General features: G+C 51.6%; 1 protein-coding gene across 3 annotated transcripts in view; it reads left to right on the top strand.

The window, feature by feature from the left end:
• The window catches only part of ATP8A2 (ATPase phospholipid transporting 8A2), a 2,139,258-nt gene that overhangs the window by 1,770,059 nt on the left and 347,161 nt on the right, over window positions 1-22,038 (top strand). The window lies entirely within an intron of this gene.

Raw genomic sequence — 22,038 nt, 5'->3', positions numbered from 1 at the left:
TGGTTGAGGAGATCCAGTTGGAGCAATTTTGGATGTAGAGTTCGATGGAATCAGAGGAACAGCTTGTGTTTCATTGAGGGCAGCAGTCCAGAGGGGTTCAGTGATTTTGCTCCAGTTGCCTCAAGGGAGGAATTGGTGTTTCGTTGGGGGTTCCAGCAGGCTGTCAATGGAGATGTGAATGATGCTGTGGTCTGTCCAGGTCAGCTCGGTGGTGGGAGAGAACTTGGCATGGTCGTTGGTGGAGAAAATGGGCCCAGGGTGTGTCCAGCACTGTGTGTGGGGGTGGTAACAAGTTGTAAGAGGCAGATGATGCTCATATTTTCGAGAAGTGTGTTGGATTTGATGTCGTTGGGGGTCCTCTAGGAGGAAGTTCAGGTCTCCCGGAAAGATGTAGTGGTTGAAGTCTATTAGCAGGGGCGGTGAAGTCTGGGATGGCACAGCGGGAGCTGGAGCGGGGGCTCCGAGGTCTGTAGGCGAGGGTTCCTCTGATGGCGGTTTTGATCTGGAAGTTGACGTGTTCCATGATCAGTGTTGCATCATCATCCAGGATGCGGCAGTCGAGGGAGTCCTTGTGGATGATGGTGATGCCTCCACCACATCTATGGGGGCGGTAGCAGTGGATCATCCTGTATCCGGGGGTTAGCGGAGTCGATGTTGGGTGCGGACCCTGGGGTGAGACAGGTTTTGGTGATGAACATCATGTCGGGGGCGAGGGTGGATATTGTGTCCCAGATTTTCGTGGCATACTTGCAGAGGGTTCTGACGTTGAGTAGAGTGAAGTGGAGCAGTGGCCTCTGGTAGGGTGTGTTGCTGATTGGAGGTTGTGGGGGTTCTTACATCGCAGGAGAAGCTGCAGTGGTGGCAGTAGAAGGGTCCTTCATTGAAGAGTGGAGAAGCATTGCTGCAGTTGTTGTCTCGAGGCTTGGGTTCGCGGTTTCGGATTTCTGTGGCAGAATAACAACGTCGGGCTGAAGATCCAGGTGTCCTGGCACTGGGCATGGGCCAGGTGCAGACGGGCACAGACAGGCTTGCCTTTGGTGACCCATCGGTGTTCTAGTAGCGCAGTGGTGCAGCGGCCTCCATTAAGTAGCCCAGGGAGGTGGAAGGGGCAGTCTGGGAGGGCAATGGCGAGGAGGCGAAGATCGTAGCAAACCGGTCGGCAGCGGGGAAAGGAGTGCGGTGAGGGAGGAGGTGGGGGGAGAGCAGCGAGTCGGGGGAAGCAAGAGAGAATAGGGGGTAGAGAGAGAGAAAAGAGAATGGGGCAGAAGTTCAAATAAAAGGCACAGAGAAAGATAGAAAACTGATCAGAAATGTGAATAGGAGCAATGGGAGAGATGAGAAAACGGTGCAGAAGAGTAGATCAGGGCACAGAGAGAAAGATGGGAAATGATAAGAAAAACGGAGCAGAAGTCAGAATAAAGGGCACAGAGAAATATGAGAGTGATAAGAAAACGGAGCAAAAGGGAAATAAAGGCCAATGAGAGAGATAAGAAACGGAGGTGCAAGCGCTGCAAGAGAACTGGCGGGACCAGGTTTGAACCACTGCTGCTCAGCAGAAGGGACGGGAGCTTCCTCTCTGTGCTGTGGCAGTGGGCGGGGGAGTGTCTGACGAGACTAGGTAAGTAGAGACCACTACTGGGTAATTAGAGAACTACCATTATCTACCTTTGGCTCAACACCTACAGAGGATGTGTGTGTATGTATGTATATATATATATACATACATACACACATCTATATATATATATATATGTATATATATATATATATATATATATATATATGAACACAGAGTTTGTGGCTGTTCCCAAGCCTCTAATTCGGCGGGCTCACGGCTGGGGTAGCCACCCCCAAAATTCTCACACGATCAGTCCGGCGCAATCCTTTCCAGATATATCGAAGGAATCACACAGGAGCCGTGGCCTCTATTTTCAGTGCAGATTTATTGCAGACACAAACGTCCGACGCGTTTCGGAGTAGGACACTCCTTCGTGACGAAGGAGTGTCCTACTCCGAAACGCGTCGGACGTTTGTGTCTGCAATAAATCTGCACTGAAAATAGAGGCCACGGCTCCTGTGTGATTCCTTCGATATATCTGGAAAGGATTGCGCCGGACTGATCGTGTGAGGATATATATATATATATATATATATATATATATATATACATACAAACATACATACAAAACGGCGCACACATCAGCTGGTGCATGCGTGGGGGGCAGACCGTCTTCCCCAAATAGATTCCATCAAAAGAAATAGCAATGCAGCCAATGAACTGTAAACATCAGTAATCCTTTAATTTAGAACCAAACAATTGCCCGACGCATTTCGACCATCTTGGTTTTGTCACGGTTGTTGACTCCATTTTCAATGTCGCTGTATATATATTGCTACCAATCCTGCCCACAATGAAGCATTTTGGGATTTGTCGTTAAAGACAAAGTTAAAAACAATAACAATTGCAATCAAATGTGTGAGTTCCACTGAACAGTTGTTAAGAGAGTAATTAAGTATGTGTACTCATATGATTTACTTCACCAAAAATTATGAATTAATAATGCCTTAATATACTCCATAAATGTGAGTGTCCTATGCTGTAAATTGGACCACAATCGAATTCTGATTCTGATTGAGCATGTTAGTCCCATGATTATGTTTTTGAGGCTTATAACACACACTTTTAAATGTTCACCAGAATGAAGATTATCATTTACAGTCAATGTGTTGTATAGTACATCTATATTTTGCCATCATTATTACTTAAATCTTGAGGACATATAATACCAAAACGGAGTAACCAAGAAGTTGTCTTAAAGAGCATCATATTTGCATCATATTTAGAGCAGTACAAACCGTTCTTCATCATTATTTGTGCCAAAAGGAGACTTGGTTCTAAATCGAATTCTGAATTTGGATTCTAGTCCTCATAGTGTTTGATTGCCTCTACATTCATGGTTTGGTATCCTGTCAATGTTGCAGTATCTCAATGTTCTCCAATCATTCTCATGCCACTGGACCTGATGTTTTGCAACTGCATATGTCACATCTTTAAGGTTTACATCTCGAATGTGTTCCAGTATCCTCTTTTTCAACATGCATGTGGAGCTGCCAACTTATTTAAGTCCTCAATCACATACAAACCACGAACTAGATGTGATTTTATGTTTAATTTCGATTAGTTAATCATTTCTGTCCAGAACCATCTTAATGTGTATCCCAATTCTACATGCTTTGCAGTTATTGCATTTAGTAAAGCCAAGTTGCAAATCATCTACCCAGGTTGTGGTACCTTGTTCTGAAAAATTACTTCTCACTAATTTATCTTTAAGTGATGGTGCTTTTCTAAAAGTTAACTGAGTTCTGTTTCCCAAACAGGTACCAATTTCAGGGGCATTGGAAATCAAATGCCAATGTTTGGTAAATATTTTACGAATTGCTTGTCTCTCTTTACTGTAGAGTAAGACACGTCTCAATTGTGTTTGGGCATTGCCAGCTGTGCCTTGTTCCTTTTTAGTAATTAGAGTCTCAATACAAGATTTTGATCTCATTTTTTCCAGGCTCTTTCGCAAGTCTCTACATCTGTAGCCTCTATCTTTGAATCTTTTGATCATCTCACTGTATTTCTTCTGTGCATCCTCATCTTTGGAGCAATTTCTTCTCATCCGTATCAACTCACCATCAATGACTTTGGATGAAAACTGGTGCCATGCAGAACACTGTTAGTTGTAGTGTTCTTTCTAAACAACGCGGTCTCTATTTGTCAATCCTGTACATACACTGTCACTTTAAAAAAGTTCACTTGTTGTCTACTCACTGAACTCATGAATTGAAGACCCAAATTATTATTCTTCAAATCAGAGAACTAGTTCATGAAGTCATCAGTTGTGCCCTTCCGTATTATGAACAAACCGACGATGTATCTCTTCCAGAGAATCACTTTTTCCACAGCTTCATCATTCTTGTGTCTCCAAGCATATTCTTTTTCCCACCAGCCCATAGTGAGATTTGCATAGTTTGGAGAAAAAGAAATGCCCATTGCGGTGCCACATTGTTGATGACACATCTAATGGTTGAAGAAAAACACATTGTTTGTAAGACACATTTCAATCATACTTTATATAATTTTCTGTTGTAGTTCTCCGATACTGTGTGCTTTAAAAAATACTCCCAGGCATTCAACCCAATCTCATCTCAAATAGAGGTGTACAATGATACCATGTCTATAGTCATCAAAAGGAAATCGCTATTCCATCTGGTGTCTGCTAATATAGGCAGAAAGTCATCTGTAACGCTATGTAAGAGATGAGTGTTTGGACAATAGGTGCTAGAACATAATCAACATAGTTGGAAACATTCTCACAGAGAGAGTCACATGCCGACACAATTGGCCTATCAGGTGTATTCAAGAGTGTCTTATGAATCTCAGGCAAAAAATAAATTGTAGGTATTGTAGTATACTCATTCCTCATTAATTTGTGTTCATCATCATTTATCGGCTAATTGTCATGCCACTGTTTGAGCTTTTCATTCAGAATAGTAATTATTTGATTGATCTGATTTTTCTCTAATTTCTTATAGTTGGTGTCATCCTGTAATTGTCTATTGGCCTTTTGATGTTATCATCTGTTGAGAAGTACAATGTTCCCACCCGTATTTGTTAGTTTATTAATAATAGAATCATTCTCCATTAAGCTCTTTAGTGCTACTCATTCATTATATGTCATTTTGTCTCTTAAACCATGATGGTTTTGTTTTTCAACTTGTCAATGTCCGCAAGGACTAACTCTGAAACAATATCAAATTTGTTCCCCGGGGAGAGAGAGGGACAGTATTTTGATTTATTTTTAAGATTGCTGTATTTGTGCCTGTTTGTATCTATTGCTAATTCGTCCAAAATTTAAATTTCCATAATTTCATCATCTTCTAGATTGTACATCAAATCAAACAAGTTTTTGATATCCAGAATTTGTTCAATGAGTATACCTGATTTCGTAATGGTAGGTGCATTTAAATCATCACCAGATGTTTTTGGGTTGAAGGCATGTATTTTGGCCAGTTTCATTTTCCTTATAAATGTGTAGGTGTCTATTTGTGTCTCAGTATGATTGAAATGCTGCTCAAGAGAGCATTTCGATCATACTGAGGCACGAATAGACATGTATTAATTTATGCGGAAAATGAAACTAGCCAAAATACATGCCTTAGGGCAGGACAGATTGGCATATCTTTGTTAAGCAACCTCTGTTCCTCACTACTAAGAGTATAACCCAACAGATTCACAATCAGATTTGACACCGTGCTCAAAGCTTCGTCTTTAAATTGCAAAGTGAATACTGTTTTCTTTCGCTTTTCTCTTCTCGTTTTTCTGTTTCTCCTGGTTGTCCCCTGCCGCAGACTCAACCTTGGCCACAAAAGCGGCATCTCTCTCTCTTGATGTTCTGTAATCCAAGTATAGCAGTTTTATTTCCTCTAAAAAATGTTTGTTTAGTGTGGGGGTTCATTGTGCTAGGGCATTCTCCTTCACTTAAGTGAACATCTAATAATGGTTATTTCTGTGGAATGTGCTTTACTATTCAAATTCAATCAGTCAATCAATCAGGGGTTTATAAAGCGCGCTACTCACCCGTGAAGGTCTCAAACCGCTGGGGGGAGGGTTGCAGCTCCGTATCAGTCGAAGAGCCAGGTCTTGAGGCACTTCCTGAAGGTGTACAGAGTGGGGGAGGGTCTGATGTTGACAGGGAGCTCTTTCCAGGTCTTTGCTGTGACATAGGAGAAGGCTTTTCTGCCTGCCCTGGTTCTGCGGATGCATGGGGTCTCTGCCAGGGCGAGGTCGGCGGAACGGAGGTTTCTTTTGGGTATGTGGAAGGAGACTCTTTCGTTGAGGTATGTTGGTCCGATGTTGTGGAGGGATTTGTAGGCGTGGGTGAGTAGCTTGAAGGTCACTCTCTTCTCGATGGGGAGCCAGTGGAGGTCTCGTAGGTGCTGGGTCATGTGCTCATGTCTTGGGGTTCCGAGGACGAGTCTGGCTGCGGTGTTCTGTATGCTTTGGAGCGTGTGTAGCAGGGTTTTGTTGATTACGGCGTAGAGGGTGTTGCCGTAGTCCAATCTGCTGGTTATGAGTTCGTGGGTGACGGTCCTTCAGCATTCGGGGGGGATCCACTTGAAGGTCTTCCGGAGGATCCAGATGGAGTTGAAACAGGTGGAGGCGAAGGCGTTGATCTGGCGGATTAAGGTGAGGGAAGAGTCTAGAATGATGCCGAGGTTCCGGACATGGTCCGTCGGGGTGGGTGGGTTCCCGAGGGCAGGGGGCCACCAGGAGCTCACTTCAAGGCATCAAATCGTTGTGCAAATGTGAATGTTCTGCCCAAATTAGAGTCCCTTTCATCTCTTATACATTTCCTTCTCTTGCTCTCCTGTATTTCCTCTTCATATTATTAAGCGCATTTCCATGCCTTTACTCATTTGTGCTAGTTCATCTTTGTTCAGATTGCATTTGTCTTTCTTCCATTTCCTTGATGACTTTGTGCAGTTCCTCTAGGTCTATTTTTGCTTGTTTGAATAAAATCTGCATTATGTTTTGCGAGCACTGCATGCTATTTTTATCAGGTGCTTTTGCTGGGACAGCAAATTCTGGTACCACTTAATGGTACCAGAATTTGTTGTTGCAGCAAAAGCACCTGATGACATTTACTAGAAATAACAATCTGTACAGAAGCTCTCCTTTATTTCTCTCCTTCCCAAGTAATTGTGACAACAAACATTTTCAGGATCACCACCAGGATCTTCCTTTGGGTCATCACCAGCAGAGGATGCACATCAGATTGTTGATGCTAAAAGTGTGTTTTTAAAAATCAAACCATTTCATTTATTCCTCCAGTGAAAAACACGAAGGAGAAAGACAGAACTGCCTCCAGATATGAAATTAGGAAGAAATATCCTGTGCAATATCCAGAGAGAGAAAATTTGCCAAATGCATGAGGAAGCATTGTGTACCTAAGGAGGTTGATCATTATAATGAAAGGCTTCTTGAGTCAAGTGGCCCACACTTCCATCTGTTGTGCTGGTGATCTCTTCGGTCGTCCATTAGATGGAGGAACAGTGTTGAACGAGACCGTCATTTTTATTAATCCTTGCAATTAATGGTTGTTAAAGACCTATTGTCTACAATACCATACACAGAATGGGAATTGGGACTGCTTCTTACTCATGATTGGATAGCTTTCTTGACTATTTTAGTTTTATTTTACTGATTCCATACCTTTCCTCTCCATTCCTGTTTGTTGTCTCGCCCTTGAAGCATAGCATATTTATAATCGTTTTGACTGGATAAGTTGTATCCTTTGACTACCGACATCAAGGAACCTTTTTATCATGTATATTTTTGCATCCATCTGAGTGCATCACTTTCCTCGCTCTCCCCCATTACCACCTCTTTTTTTTTGCACTTCAGGCAAGTGTATGGCTTTTCTCTTTCTTTCTCTCTCCACTTCCCCCACACCATCATCTTTATTCCTGCTTCCCTACTCAATACCCTGCCCCTATATGTGTGGTCCTCTTCCACCCACTTCCCACTTAATTTCTTTCCTTATTTATTTTTATGAGGTCCTGGCAGCTGCATACTGCTACTGGACCACTCGCATGCACCAATATGTGCGACATCACATTTCATTTTGTTAATTTACTGTTAAAAAATGGCCATCTTTGAACAACAAATTAATAATAAAGTATATCAAAAAGTACTTCTAAAATAGCCGCCATGTGTGTGGACATATACACAAAGCAAACAAAAAAGGATTCAGAGGAAATACCTACTGGGTTGTACAGAGTTTGTTGGAAAGATTGAAGTTGTTTCTTCTGCATATTCATGAAGCATATTTACAATTGTTGTAATAAAGGTGACACGTTAATGGCGTGGACGGAGGGAAGTTGTTCTAAATTGGTTAATGTTATGTTTTGTTAAGGGGTTAGTGATGTCACAAGAGAGAGGTGTAGTCTTTTTAAATACCTGAGTTGAGTGCCCGCAGTCCAGTGAGGGCAGCCAGAGAAGGGAGTGGTGAGACTCAAGCTATCAGGAGGCCGAGGAGAAAGGGTGCTGTCCGCTTTACAAAGTGATTAAATTGGAAGGAGAAATGGGTGCCTCTCAGGAACAACATTATGTGGGAGGAACAAGCAGATGGGGCAATGGTAAGGTCAGGCTAGGTGAATTAATGTTAGACGGTGAGAGGTTTTAGAGACAACAATCCAGGGATGCACCAGGATGTGTAAGGAGACGTATCGCGTTTAAAGGGCCCATTACACACAGCTATTGTCTGTGATTTGTTACGCCATCTAGCTTCAAATGTACGCTTCTGCTTCCTCACGTGGGAGACTGTGAGCTTGCCCACTATTATCTGCAATTTTGACTCCAATGTAAAGGTATTCCTCCAGGGCAGGACTGGAAACCAAAATCAGCCCTGGGAGAAATGTTCAAAGCCAGCTCTAACCTGCAGGAGGGCTTGTCTAGAGTGGGGCCAGAGGCATGGTCATGTCATGCAACCCGAGCGGCTCTGAAGGCAGCCCCTGTCCTGGAGCCTCCGAAGAAATACCAGAGTAGTGTGATGGCCATTCTGGCCCTGGGCTCTTCTCCGGAGGTAGTGATCGGATATAAGAAATGCATGGAGAAGTATTGTTGAGAAAATAATGTGCACTTTGCTGCTTACTATATTATTATTTTTTTTATTTCAAATTTTCAAATTCTTAATTCTTAATAATTCGACTTGGATCGGCCATGGTATCACCAATGTGCAAGAGTGCCCTGCTAACATCTCAGCATGACCAGGGGGTGACGAATTAAAATCCTGACTCAGCCTTTCACCAGGCAGCACCTGGAGCACCGTGAAGATCTGGTAAATGATTTCACGAAGCTGCAACGGTAACACTGCAATGCCCAAAGAGCGAAATGCCAAGCCCTAAATTACTATATGTGCTGCAAAAGAGTGAAATGTCAAACCCCAAACCACTAGGTGTGCTCTGAAGTGTGACTACACGTATGGCAGTAGTGAAAGACAAAACTGTATAAAGTTAATTTTAAGCACAGACCCCATCATGAGTTCCAAAAGTCAGCCTGTGAAGTGCGAGGAGGCGGTGCGCAAATTGCAGCCGTATTTTCACATGTCTTCAGGATAAATGACTCTGTTTTCCTTCCCTTTTGGGGTCATGATCCCAATTAGCTGGTGTGATGTTATTTTCAGAGCAGCCAGAGGTCAGTGACATGTATTTATTTACTCTTTTCTGGGGCGGTGGTGGGTAGGGCTAAATATGTCACAGACTGAAGCTTCCGAGCTGCACACATCTTTGAGGCAAAGTTGAGCACCCTCGCTTAGCTTGCTTCACAGGGAGGAGCTAGGCAACTGTGATAAAATAACCATGCGAAGATGGGCAAAAAAAATCCCATAGACCAAGATGGCCTCAGTCTTGTATAGATAAGTAGATGCCAGCACAGGTTGGCTTATAAGGAACTGAGGGGGCTCTTCCTAATGTGTGACTCACTATTCCCTCATCCAAGTGGCCTTTGAGAGGACAGAAAAATCGAGAAATTCACTTGACTTCCACATGGGTGAATCCTTCTCAGCCAATGCGCTCCCTTTGAGAGTTAAGCCAAGCACGGGAAACAGTTGGGGTCCTTCTTAACCCCGTCCAAAGGGAGGCTGCTATGTTATGTAATTTTATATTATCTTATGTTATACCACGTTCCTGGCGTTTTGTGCCGCACAGAGTTCACCAATAGCCTGGCTTCTGTCCAGGGAGTGTAGTGAACCCACTGTCCTTAGCATCAGGTGTACTGTGTGGTTTTGATATATTCGGAACCGTAAATAGGAGAATAGCTGTGCGTCGGGCAGCATTGCCGGACGTTCGGAAGCTCGAGCCTGCCAACATTCCTACAGCCTGGGGTTCATGAGTTTGATTCACAAAGAAGTGCCCTGGAACTCAGAAATGGTTGAAGCATTTCGGAGAGCACCGTCTTCTTTCTCCAAGCTTTTCACTCGCGCGAATCTGGAAATTCTCGGAGAATCGGCGCACATATCAAATGAAACTCACAAACATGGGCTGGAGGACATCTTGAAGATGCTGCAGGAATCTTCAGATTTGATCCACGACAGTTTTGTTCTTGTTTTTTTGTTGAGAAAACGTCATTAGATGCCAGGGGTGAACCGGAGATGTTTCCGCGGATCTCCTAACTTACTTCGAAGGAAATGTTTGAGAAGAGTGTGGCCTCTGAGGCATTTTATGTAAGTCTAAAGCTGCCAAGGAAAAGAAATGGACACCGCGCTGTTAAATACCCCACCAAGAACTGACGCCAGTGCATTCCGAGCGTTCAATGAAAGACTTTTGATAGGATTGTCCGACGGTCAGGAGCAGATGGAACCAATGTCCAGCAGCTTTATTCCAATCATCCTCCTTTTCCTCTCAACGGGGAGCTGTGCAACAAAGAGATAATCGACCAATGTGCTGGACATGTCTAGAATCATATCGTTTTTTACTCTTGAACATATAAATAATGTTTGCATGTGTTTGTCTGCCCGTGGTATGAGTTCTTACCACATGTTTAAACAGAGAAAGACACAATTGCCTCCTCTTAACTCGTGCACGTCTTTTCTTGAAATCCTCTGATAGGTGCACCCCATCTTTGCCATACAGCTCCTGGCGCCCCAGGTGGATCAAGCCGTGTCTGACTGACTCCATGCCGTTAGCACAGCAAAATTTGTGCATCGCAATGTTCAGTTTCTTCCTGCTGTTCTCTACTGCCTTATGGGACTCTGCGCCCCTCCAGTGGCCCCTGCTTACTATTTCAGACCAGATGATGGTCGTTCCCCCGAATGCCGCCGCTGTCCTTACGAGGTCGCCCTGCATCGTGTGGCTTAGAACTCTCCTGCCCATGCCTGTCAGGTCATTCCCCCCGAGATGGATGATCAGTATATCCGGGTGCCATGCTGCGTCCGCGAGGAGATGCTCGAGCGTCGTTGTCAGCTTGCTCCAGCTCATCCCTGGTTGCCCCAGCCACCGTATGCACGTGTCTCTGGGCCTTTCTGCAAGCCTGTGGCCCGTCTGCCGCCACCAAGTACCCATCCTGGCGATGAATGAATGGCCCACAACCCAGACTAGCCGGGGGCGTTTTCGTTTTCCTGTTGAACAATGGGGTGCATATCAGATCATCATACGGACCCTGTTTCTCATCCTCAAAAATTATTTTTTTTTTTTTTTTTTTTTTTTTTTTTTTTGTCTTTTCCCTTGGCCTTCCTGCCGCGTGCCACCCTGCCGTGCGGCATCCCAAGGTGGCATGCTGCGCGCCACTGACCCTGCCGTGCGGCATCCCAAGGTGAGTGGCGCGACCCCCATCCGCAGCTCAAAGCAGCTGCGGCCTGATATATGTTTTGTAGGCCCTGGACCGCCATCGGCCCATTTCTTGGATTCTTGCCTCCGGCATGCCATGTTGTGATGCTGCCGTTGCCGCGCCGATCCTGAATGAGTGGGGCGCGAACGCTCGCGAGGGCAGCCCTGCTTTATCCAGGGCTTGGCGCATCAATGCAGTAAATTGAAACCTGCTCAGGTTACTCCCGTCCTGATGCTTGAACAATGCCCCCCCACCAGCGGGGCGCGCCACCATGTATTTCTGGAGGCAGCACACTGCGCATGATCTGTTGTTCTGGATGCACCGCAGCTGCACCACCGCGCCCTTGCCCTCTTGGTCGGTTTTGGACCTTCGCAGCTTTATTTGCACCGAGGCTAGTCCGGGCGTGACGTCCTCTGCTTGAATGCATCGCCCAGCCGGCCCCTGTCTCCTGGGGGCCACTAGCTCGCCAATGCGAAAGGCACCAAAGAACGCCACCGAGAATGCTGCTTGGAAAAGGAGGAGCTCAAAGTCATTCTTCGTGCACCCCACTAAGGCCTCCAACAAACTGCCCAATTTTCCAAAATCTATAGGCCTCCTGCCATCCACCTTTTTTCCTTCGACCCGCCTCCACCCTTTCATGGCTGCTTTGAGGTACAAGGATGCTGTCGGGTCCTCCCCCGTATGAATTTTTGCGAAATGAGCCATGGCTGCCAGATGTGCCTGTGCCCAGGACCTTGACTTTTTGCAGGCAAATGCCCACTGTATAAAACGCTCCGCCGCCGTTCTTGTTCCCTCCCTGTCGGACAGGGACTGGACCCCACCTATTTCCATGACTGTTGCAGCGTACTTCCTGTAGCGCCTAGCCGCGTCGGGGGTAAGGGACTGGTTAACCAGGATTGAGAGGTCTACCCCCCCAGGTCCCACAGTTGCGCTGGGAAAGGTGTCATATGCTCGTCTGCCCCTGGCGCCAGCTCCCTGAAACGGTCCATCTGTGCCCTGGACAGGGCGTCCGCCACCGCGTTGTCCACCCCTGGGACATGGCGGGCCTTCACCTCCAAATTTCCTTCCAGCTGCAATTGAACCAACTGACGCATTAGCCTTAAGATATCGGGGCACCTGGCAGCCCCCCTGTTAATGGCCTGCACCACCCCCTTGTTGTCAGACCAGAGTGTTAGTTTCATGTTCTTTAGCTCCTTTTTCCATATTGTCATGGCCACCACAATGGGGAACAGCTCCAAAAATGTTATGTTGCTCGTGAGCCCTATTCTGTGCCATCTCTCTGGCCACTGCCTAGCACACCACTTCCGTCCAAGAATTGCCCCAAATCCTGCACTGCCCGCTGCATCGGTAAACAGGGCTATCTGCTTGGCTGTCACCCAGCCCTCCCTCCATATGAGGATGCCATTGAAGTCTGCGAGGAATTTATCCCACATACATAGGTCTTGTTTGACCCCAGCTCCCAGCCTTACGTGATGGTGTTGATGCGTGAGGCCTGTTGTTAACTGCATGAGTCGCCGCGCAAACACCCTACCCGCAGGTATAACCCTGGCGGCGAAATTAAGCTTCCCAATCAGCCTTTGCAATTCCATGAGAGTTGCTTTGTTCTTACCGCACAAGCCTCTTACTTCCGCCCTAAAATCCTCCACCTTGTCTCGGGGGAGCCTAGCCGTTCCGGCCTCGGAATCCAGCTCTATGCCCAGGAATGTGAGTTGCGTGGAAGGCCCCACTGTTTTGTTTGGGGCCAGGGGAACCCCTAGCGCCTCCGTAAGCTCCACAAACGCTGCCAACGTGCTCCCACAGATCGGTGACTGGGCGGGACCCGTGAACATGAAGTCGTCCAGGTAATGGAGCTTCCCCCCTTTTGGGTGTCTATCGTGCAGTGCCCATTCTACAAATGTGGCAAACATCTCAAAGTATGCGCATGATATGGCGCAGCCCATGGGCATGGCTTTGTCAATATACAGGTCCCCTTCCCACTGGAAACCCAGCAGATAAAAACTGGAGCGGTGGACAGGTAACAGCCGAAAGGCGGACTCTATGTCTGCTTTGGCCATCAATGCCCCCCGCCCTGCCATTTTTACCATATCAATGGCGTCGTCTACGGATGCATAGTTCACCGAGCATGCAACCTGGCTTAGGCCATCGTTCACTGAAGACCCCTCTGGGAAGGAAAGGTGGTGGATGAGCCGGAATTGTCCTGGCTCCTTTTTGGGCACGACCCCCAAAGGGGAGATCACCAGGCCCTTTCGGAGGTGCAGTGGTAGGGGGCCCTCTATCCTGCCCAATGACTTTTCCTTCGCCAACTTCTTGGTGACTACCTCTGGGTGCTGTTTAGCGGATTTGAAGTTCTCTGCCCCCCCCAGGGGAGGTGTGCCACTGAACGGTATAACAAAACCCTCTTCAAAACCCTTGACTAACGTTGCTGCGTCTGCTCTATTGTGGTACTTGTTCGCCAGTTTACGCAGTTGCTGAATGTGAATTGGGGACCTGGCTAACTGGCAATCCTCCAGACCCCGCTGCTCTCCATCACTGTTTACTTTTCTTGTCCTTTTTGTCCCTCTTTTGCTCGTGCTTGCCTCGGCAGCTAGCTGACGGGTGGCCCCCCCCCCGCATTTGGAACATGCGTGCAGGAACTTACATGCTGCACCCCACGTGCAGTCCCCGGCATCAAATCTCCAGCAAATTGCCGCCGGGCCATTAGGTGGGTTCGGTTTTCCCCCGCCAAACTTGGGCCTGTGGAACGACTTCCCCTTCCCTCTATAGGAGGTCCGAAAGGACTGGTCACTCTTTCCTGCCCAGGTTTTTACCTCTTTGGCCACTAGCATCTTATGTATGAATCCAGAGACATCCTCCTCGTTCCATTCCATCTCTGGATGCCTCTGCATCTTCAACCTAAACCCTTTATCATACTCTAACCATGCATCACCCGGGAATTGCCTTTGGGCCCAATGAATGTTAGCCTCGTATAGCCATAAATCCGCCGCGCAGCGCGGGAATTTCTCTACAATGATGCATGCCATAATGCGGAATGCATCCAACCAATTATCAAAGTTGCGCTCTTTCCTGGCGCCGCGCCTCTCCCTCCTGTCCTCCTCTTTCCTATCACAGGCAGTGAGATCCAACCCCTCCATTTGAACCTCCAGCAAGGAGAAAATGTCTATGAATTCTTTCCGCCATATCCTTTCTTTCACCGCTACCGGGATAAGACTTGCTAAGCCCGTGGCCCTTGTGGTCAAGGACGCAGGACCAGGAGATGGCCTGCCGTAACCTTCGGTGGCCTGCGGATCGCTCGCTGGGGTACCCACGCCGCCAGTGTACCCCCATGCTGCCACGGGTGACCCTGCATCGCCCTGGCTGTCCTGCCCATTTTGTCCCTGCAGTCTCGCCTGCCGTGCCCACCCGGGATCTATCAGGTGCCATGGCAAGCCGGTCGTGTCTTCTGCGCGCTGTGTCTGGGCCTCCCCGACCCCCTGCCCAAGACCCTTAAGTAATAGAGGCGCCATTGATTTAACGCATTCCTGCACAATAGTTGCAATATGCTCACCACTGGTCGTCTTGCTGGGCTCTCCTTCGCTGTCCCCTTTTTGCGCGCCTCCTGCCGGTTGATTCCTCTTTTGTGGTTTCCTTCTGGGCACCTTCCTCTGGGCCGGCCCCGATGTGGCAGACGCCGGCGCTGCCGTCCTCCGCTTTTTGGGCGATGGTGGGTCCACGTCCTCCGACCCCTGCGACTCCGTAGACTCCTCCCCTTCTAGGCCCAGATGAGGCTTCAGCCACTCCCTGCCGTGCACCTCCGACGCTTCCTTTATGCGCTTGAGGAGGTCGGCAAGCTCCTCCGGCTGCCCTTCTGCCATTCCTGCTAGCGGGGTGCAGCCGCTCACTTATGCACCAAATTTGATGTGATGTCACGGGCTCCCTTCCACCAAGCCTACTCAGGAGGGTATCGCTCCTCCCGTGCTGTTCCCGCTCAGAAAGAAGTGGGGCGTGGGGGTGAGGGCGCTTGGTGCGCACGATGCAAAACAGGCCTCTTGCCGTGGCCTATGACCCCTTTCTGGCGTGCTCGCTCTGCCGCTGGATGCACCCGAGACCCGGCGTGTTAGGTATGCCAAGCGAGTTGCTGCAGATGCACAAAAAGTCACCTTCCGTGACTCGACCGCTGATAACTCTTCCGAGGCACCTGTTCGCTATCAGCACTTCCTCTCCGTGGAGCTCCTCCCCTCTTTTCCGGGTTCCTCTGGGGGGCCTTTGTCCCGGTTGGCTGCGTTCTCGCGTCCCGCTGGACGCACCGGCGCACCACGCGCCTGCGCTGCAGAGGCGGAGCCGATACCCGCAACGGGACCGGCTGGCAATGAAGATGCTGCGCAGCCCCGGTGCGTCACCAGGTAACCAGCCAGGTGTCTCTCGCCAGCCAGGTGACTCGGAAGCTCTTTCGAGAGCGGTGCCCACAATTAGCCAACTTCGGGGCTGTGCGCCCGTCCTCCGCCGTCCTGTCCGGTCTCGCTCCTGGGGCTCCGGTAGGCTCTTCGCCCGGCGGTGGTGCAGGGGTTGTCCTCGGACGTTCTCCTCTCCGGGAGAGCGGGTTCAGCCCTTGACTGTCTCGTCCCTCAGCCGCTTGCTGCCCTGGTCGCCGCCGTCCTTCCTCCGCCGGTCTTCCTCTTGCGCTGTATCCCGTCCGGGCAGCACTTCGTCCGTCTTCGCAGATCGCAAACCGTATTTGCAGTGACAACGTTGGGGCGCCGCTCTCCCTGCTCCCGAAGTTGGGAGCCCCTTGGGCGAGCGGCCCCTTATATCCCCCGACTCTTTCTTCCCGCCGAACAGGCCTACCCCCCCATTGGGGGGTTTGCCTCGTGTCCTGCCCCCCTATTGGCTGCGGGGGGGGTGTTAGCCGCGAGGCCAGCGCGTGGGCAGGAGGTGCTACCACCCGCCGTCTTTGGTCGCCTCGGGCGCCCAAAACCGGTTCCTTCCTGTCCCCCTCTCGGCGCGGCGCGGGTTATGGCGCCGGCCCCTTAGCCTCTCCCCCCCTCCGGGGAGGAACGGCGGGCCTCTGCAATTCCGAGCGTTCAATGAAAGACTTTTGATAGGATTGTCCGACGGTCAGGAGCAGATGGAACCAATGTCCAGCAGCTTTATTCCAATCATCCTCCTTTTCCTCTCAACGGGGAGCTGTGCAACAAAGAGATAATCGACCAATGTGCTGGACATGTCTAGAATCATATCGTTTTTTACTCTTGAACATATAAATAATGTTTGCATGTGTTTGTCTGCCCGTGGTATGAGTTCTTACCACATGTTTAAACAGAGAAAGACACAATTGCCTCCTCTTAACTCGTGCACGTCTTTTCTTGAAACAATCATTTCATTAGCTGTTAAAGTGATTTACTTGTAACCTATTGCTTGCTTTAACAACATCACACAAATGCACTTTAAAAGTTTATGTTAGATGTTTTTGTAAAGCGCAGCAATTACCTAGAGTCCTCTAGGCCCTGCAAGTATAAGGAGAGACTACCCATTAGAGGTAAAAAAACAAACACAAACAAGCATTTGCAATGCAATAGGTCTCGCATTTATAAGAGTTTGAGCTATTGGCATTGTAAAATTACAATGCCTTTTATTTATGCTTTGGTTTTAAAACAAATAAAAGGCATTGTCATTTACAATGTCAGTAGCATAAACTCGCATAAAAGCAGTGTGTGGAGTGCAGCAGTGTGCGGCGTGCAGCAGTGTGCGGCGTGCAGCAGTGTGCGGCGTGCAGCAGTGTGCGGCGTGCAGCAGTGTGCGGCGTGCAGCAGTGTGCGGCGTGCAGCAGTGTGCGGCGTGCAGCAGCGTGTGGCGTGCAGCAGCGTGTGGCGGTGTGCGGCATGCAGCAGTGTGCGGCATGCAGCAGTGTGCGGCATGCAGCAGTGTGCGGCATGCAGCAGTGTACGGCATGCAGCAGTGTGCTGCGTGCAGCAGTGTCGTGCAGCATGCAGCAGTGAGTAATGCAGCAGTGTGCAGCAGTGTGTGGCGTGCAGCAGTGTGCGGCATTGTGCGGCGTGCAGCAGTGTGCGGCGTGCAGCAGTGTGCGGCGTGCAGCAGTGTGCGGCGTGCAGCAGTGTGCGGCGTGCAGCGGCATGCAGCAGTGTGTGGCGTGCAGCAGTGTGCGGCGTGCAGCAGTGTGTGGCATGCAGCAGTGTTTCGTGTAGCAGTGTGAGGCATGCAGCAGTGTGCGGCATGCAGCAGTGTGCGGCATGCAGCAGTGTGCGGCATGCAGCAGTGTGCGGCATGCAGCAGTGTGTGGCGTGCAGCAGTGTGTGGCGTGCAGCGGCATGCAGCAGTGTGCTGCGTGCAGCAGTGTGCGGCGTGCAGCAGTGTGCGGCGTGCAGCAGTGTGCGGCGTGCAGCAGTGTTTCGTGTAGCAGTGTGCGGCATGCAGCAGTGTGCGGCGTGCAGCAGTGTGTAATGCAGCAGTGTGCGCAGCATTGTGCGGCGTGCGGTAGTGTGCGGCGTGCAGCAGTGTGCAGCGTGCAGCAGTGTGTGGCGTGCAGCAGTGTGTGGCGTGCAGCAGTGTGTGGCGTGCAGCAGTGTGTGGCGTGCAGCAGTGTGTGGCGTGCAGCAGTGTTTCATGTAGCATTGTGCGCCGTTCAGCAGTGTGTGGCGTGCAGCAGTGTGCGGCGTGCAGCAGTGTGCGGCGTGCAGCAGTGTGCGGCGTGCAGCAGTGTGTGGCGTGCAGCAGTGTGCGGCGTGCAGCAGTGTGCGGCATGCAGCAGTGTGCGGCGTGCAGCGGCATGCAGCAGTGTGCGGCGTGCAGCAGTGTGCGGCGTGCAGCAGTGTGCGGCGTGCAGCAGTGTGCGGCGTGCAGCAGTGTGCGGCGTGCAGCAGTGTGCGGCATGCAGCAGTGTGCGCCGTTCAGCAGTGTGCGCCGTTCAGCAGTGTGCGCCGTTCAGCAGTGTGCGCCGTTCAGCAGTGTGCGCCGTTCAGCAGTGTGTGGCGTGCAGCAGTGTGCGGCGTGCAGCAGTGTGCGGCGTGCAGCGGCATGCAGCAGTGTGTGGCGTGCAGCAGTGTGTGGCATGCAGCAGTGTGTGGCGTGCAGCAGTGTGCGGCGTGCAGCAGTGTGCGGCGTGCAGCGGCATGCAGCAGTGTGCGGCGTGCAGCAGTGTGCGGCGTGCAGCAGTGTGTGGCGTGCAGCAGTGTGTGGCGTGCAGCAGTGTGCGGCGTGCAGCAGTGTTTCGTGTAGCAGTGTACGGCATGCAGCAGTGTGCGGCGTGCAGCAGTGTGTAATGCAGCAGTGTGCGCAGCATTGTGCGGCGTGCGGTAGTGTGCGGCGTGCAGCAGTGTGCAGCGTGCAGCAGTGTGTGGAGTGCAGCAGTGTGTGGCGTGCAGCAGTGTGTGGCGTGCAGCAGTGTGTGGCGTGCAGCAGTGTGTGGCGTGCAGCAGTGTTTCATGTAGCATTGTGCACCGTTCAGCAGTGTGTGGCGTGCAGCAGTGTGCGGCGTGCAGCAGTGTGTGGCGTGCAGCAGTGTGTGGCGTGCAGCAGTGTGCGGCGTGCAGCAGTGTGAGGCGTGCAGCAGTGTGTGGCGTGCAGCAGTGTGCGGCGTGCAGCAGTGTGCGGCATGCAGCAGTGTGCGGCGTACAGCGGCATGCAGCAGTGTGCGGCGTGCAGCAGTGTGCGGCGTGCAGCAGTGTGCGGCGTGCAGCAGTGTGCGGCGTGCAGCAGTGTGCGGCGTGCAGCAGTGTGCGGCATGCAGCAGTGTGCGCCGTTCAGCAGTGTGCGCCGTTCAGCAGTGTGCGCCGTTCAGCAGTGTGCGCCGTTCAGCAGTGTGCGGCGTGCAGCAGTGTGCGGTGTGCAGCGGCATGCAGCAGTGTGTGGCGTGCAGCAGTGTGTGGCATGCAGCAGTGTGTGGCGTGCAGCAGTGTGCGGCGTGCAGCGGCATGCAGCAGTGTGCGGCGTGCAGCAGTGTGCGGCGTGCAGCAGTGTGAGGCGTGCAGCAGTGTGTGGCGTGCAGCAGTGTGCGGCGTGCAGCAGTGTGCGGCGTGCAGCGGCATGCGGCGGCATGCAGCAGTGTGCGGCGTGCAGCAGTGAGGCGTGCAGCAGTGTGTGGCGTGCAGCAGTGTGTGGCGTGCAGCAGTGTGTGGCGTGCAGCGGCATGCAGCAGTGTGCGGCGTGCAGCAGTGTGCGCCGTTCAGCAGTGTGCGGCGTGCAGCAGTGTGTGGCGTGCAGCAGTGTGCGGCGTGCAGCAGTGTGCGGCGTGCAGCAGTGTGCGGCGTGCAGCGGCATGCAGCAGTGTGTGGCGTGCAGCAGTGTGTGGCGTGCAGCAGTGTGTGGCGTGCAGCAGTGTGTGGCGTGCAGCAGTGTGCGGCGTGCAGCAGTGTGCGGCGTGCAGCAGTGTGCGGCGTGCAGCAGTGTGAGGCGTGCAGCAGTGTGAGGCGTGCAGCAGTGTGAGGCGTGCAGCAGTGTGAGGCGTGCAGCAGTGTGGCGTGCAGCAGTGTGCGGCGTGCAGCAGTGTGCGGCGTGCAGCAGTGGGCGGCGTGCAGCAGTGGGCGGCGTGCAGCAGTGTGCGGCGTGCAGCAGTGTGCGGCGTGCAGCAGTGTGCGGCGTGCAGCAGTGTGAGGCGTGCAGCAGTGTGCGGCGTGCAGCAGTGTGTGGCGTGCAGCAGTGTGTGGCGTGCAGCGGCGTGCAGCAGTGTGCGGCATGCAGCAGTGTGCGGCATGCAGCAGTGTGTGGCGTGCAGCAGTGTGCGCCGTTCAGCAGTGTGTGACGTGCAGCAGTGTGTGGCGTGCAGCAGTGTGTGGCGTGCAGCAGTGTGCGGCGTGCAGCGGCATGCAGCAGTGTGTGGCGTGCAGCAGTGTGTGGCATGCAGCAGTGTGTGGCATGCAGCAGTGTGCGGCGTGCGGCGACATGCAGCAGTGTGCGGCGTGCAGCAGTGTGCGGCGTGCAGCAGTGTGAGGCGTGCAGCAGTGTGCGGCGTGCAGCAGTGTGCGGCGTGCAGCGGCATGCAGCAGTGTGCGGCGTGCAGCAGTGTGTGGCGTGCAGCAGTGTGTGGCGTGCAGCAGTGTGTGGCGTGCAGCGGCGTGCAGCAGTGTGCGGCATGCAGCAGTGTGTGGCGTGCAGCAGTGTGTGGCGTGCAGCAGTGTGCGCCGGTTAGCAGTGTGTGGCGTGCAGCAGTGTGCGGCGTGCAGCAGTGTGCGGCGTGCAGCGGCATGCAGCAGTGTGTGGCGTGCAGCAGTGTGTGGCATGCAGCAGTGTGTGGCGTGCAGCAGTGTGTGGCATGCAGCAGTGTGCGGCGTGCAGCAGTGTGCGGCGTGCGGCGACATGCAGCAGTGTGCGGCGTGCAGCAGTGTGAGGCGTGCAGCAGTGTGTGGCGTGCAGCAGTGTGTGGCGTGCAGCAGTGTGTGGCGTGCAGCGGCGTGCAGCAGTGTGCGGCATGCAGCAGTGTGTGGCATGCAGCAGTGTGTGGCGTGCAGCAGTGTGCGCCGTTCAGCAGTGTGTGACGTGCAGCAGTGTGTGGCGTGCAGCAGTGTGTGGCGTGCAGCAGTGTGTGGCGTGCAGCAGTGTGAGGCGTGCAGCAGTGTGCGGCGTGCAGCAGTGTGCGGCGTGCAGTGGCATGCAGCAGTGTGCGGCGTGCAGCAGTGTGAGGCGTGCAGCAGTGTGTGGCGTGCAGCAGTGTGTGGCGTGCAGCAGTGTGTGGCGTGCAGCGGCGTGCAGCAGTGTGCGGCATGCAGCAGTGTGTGGCGTGCAGCAGTGTGTGGCGTGCAGCAGTGTGTGGCGTGCAGCAGTGTGCGCCGTGCAGCAGTGTGTGGCGTGCAGCAGTGTGTGGCGTGCAGCAGTGTGTGGCGTGCAGCAGTGTGTGGCGTGCAGCAGTGTGCGGCGTGCAGCAGTGTGCGGCGTGCAGCAGTGTGCGGCGTGCAGCGGCATGCAGCAGTGTGTGGCGTGCAGCAGTGTGTGGCATGCAGCAGTGTGTGGCGTGCAGCAGTGTGCGGCGTGCAGCAGTGTGCGGCGTGCAGCGGCATGCAGCAGTGTGCGGCGTGCAGCAGTGTGAGGCGTGCAGCAGTGTGAGGCGTGCAGCAGTGTGTGGCGTGCAGCGGCGTGCAGCAGTGTGCGGCATGCAGCAGTGTGTGGCGTGCAGCAGTGTGCGGCGTGCAGCAGTGTGCGGCGTGCAGCAGTGTGCGGCGTGCAGCAGTGTGCGGCGTGCAGCAGTCTCGCATTTGTGAAAGTTAGAGTTTTTAGCATTGAAATCTAATGTTTTTTTACTTTAGTCTGTTCATTTGCAGAGGAGTGATTATATTTGCATAGTGCTATTGCCATTTATATGACGTTGTGGCGCTGGAGAACCTGGAAATAGGTTATAAGGGAGGGGAGACAAGAGTGATAGGTGCGTGAAAAATAAGTAACAAAATCCTTGAAAAAACAAACACATAGGTAATGCAAGATTAAGTAAAGCATGTGAAATCTAGTCAGGAACAACATGTTTACTTTAAAGGTTTTGGTTAGTTAGAGCCAAACGCAATTTACCGGCAGCCCAGAACTGCTCGCCTCTATCTAATGTGCTGAACCACCGTAGTGCGAGCGGACTCAAACTGTGAATTCACTCCAAAATACGATGACAATGACAGCGACATTAAACGAGGAGGGAGTGGGAGGGGGGAGTGGGGGCGGGCCGCAGTTGTAAAAGGCAGGGAGAGGGTGAGATT

The sequence above is a fragment of the Triturus cristatus genome, chromosome 8, assembly GCF_964204655.1.
Source record: "Triturus cristatus chromosome 8, aTriCri1.1, whole genome shotgun sequence".
Classification (NCBI taxonomy): Eukaryota; Metazoa; Chordata; class Amphibia; order Caudata; family Salamandridae; genus Triturus; species Triturus cristatus.
This window is presented reverse-complemented; position numbering and strand designations above follow the sequence as displayed.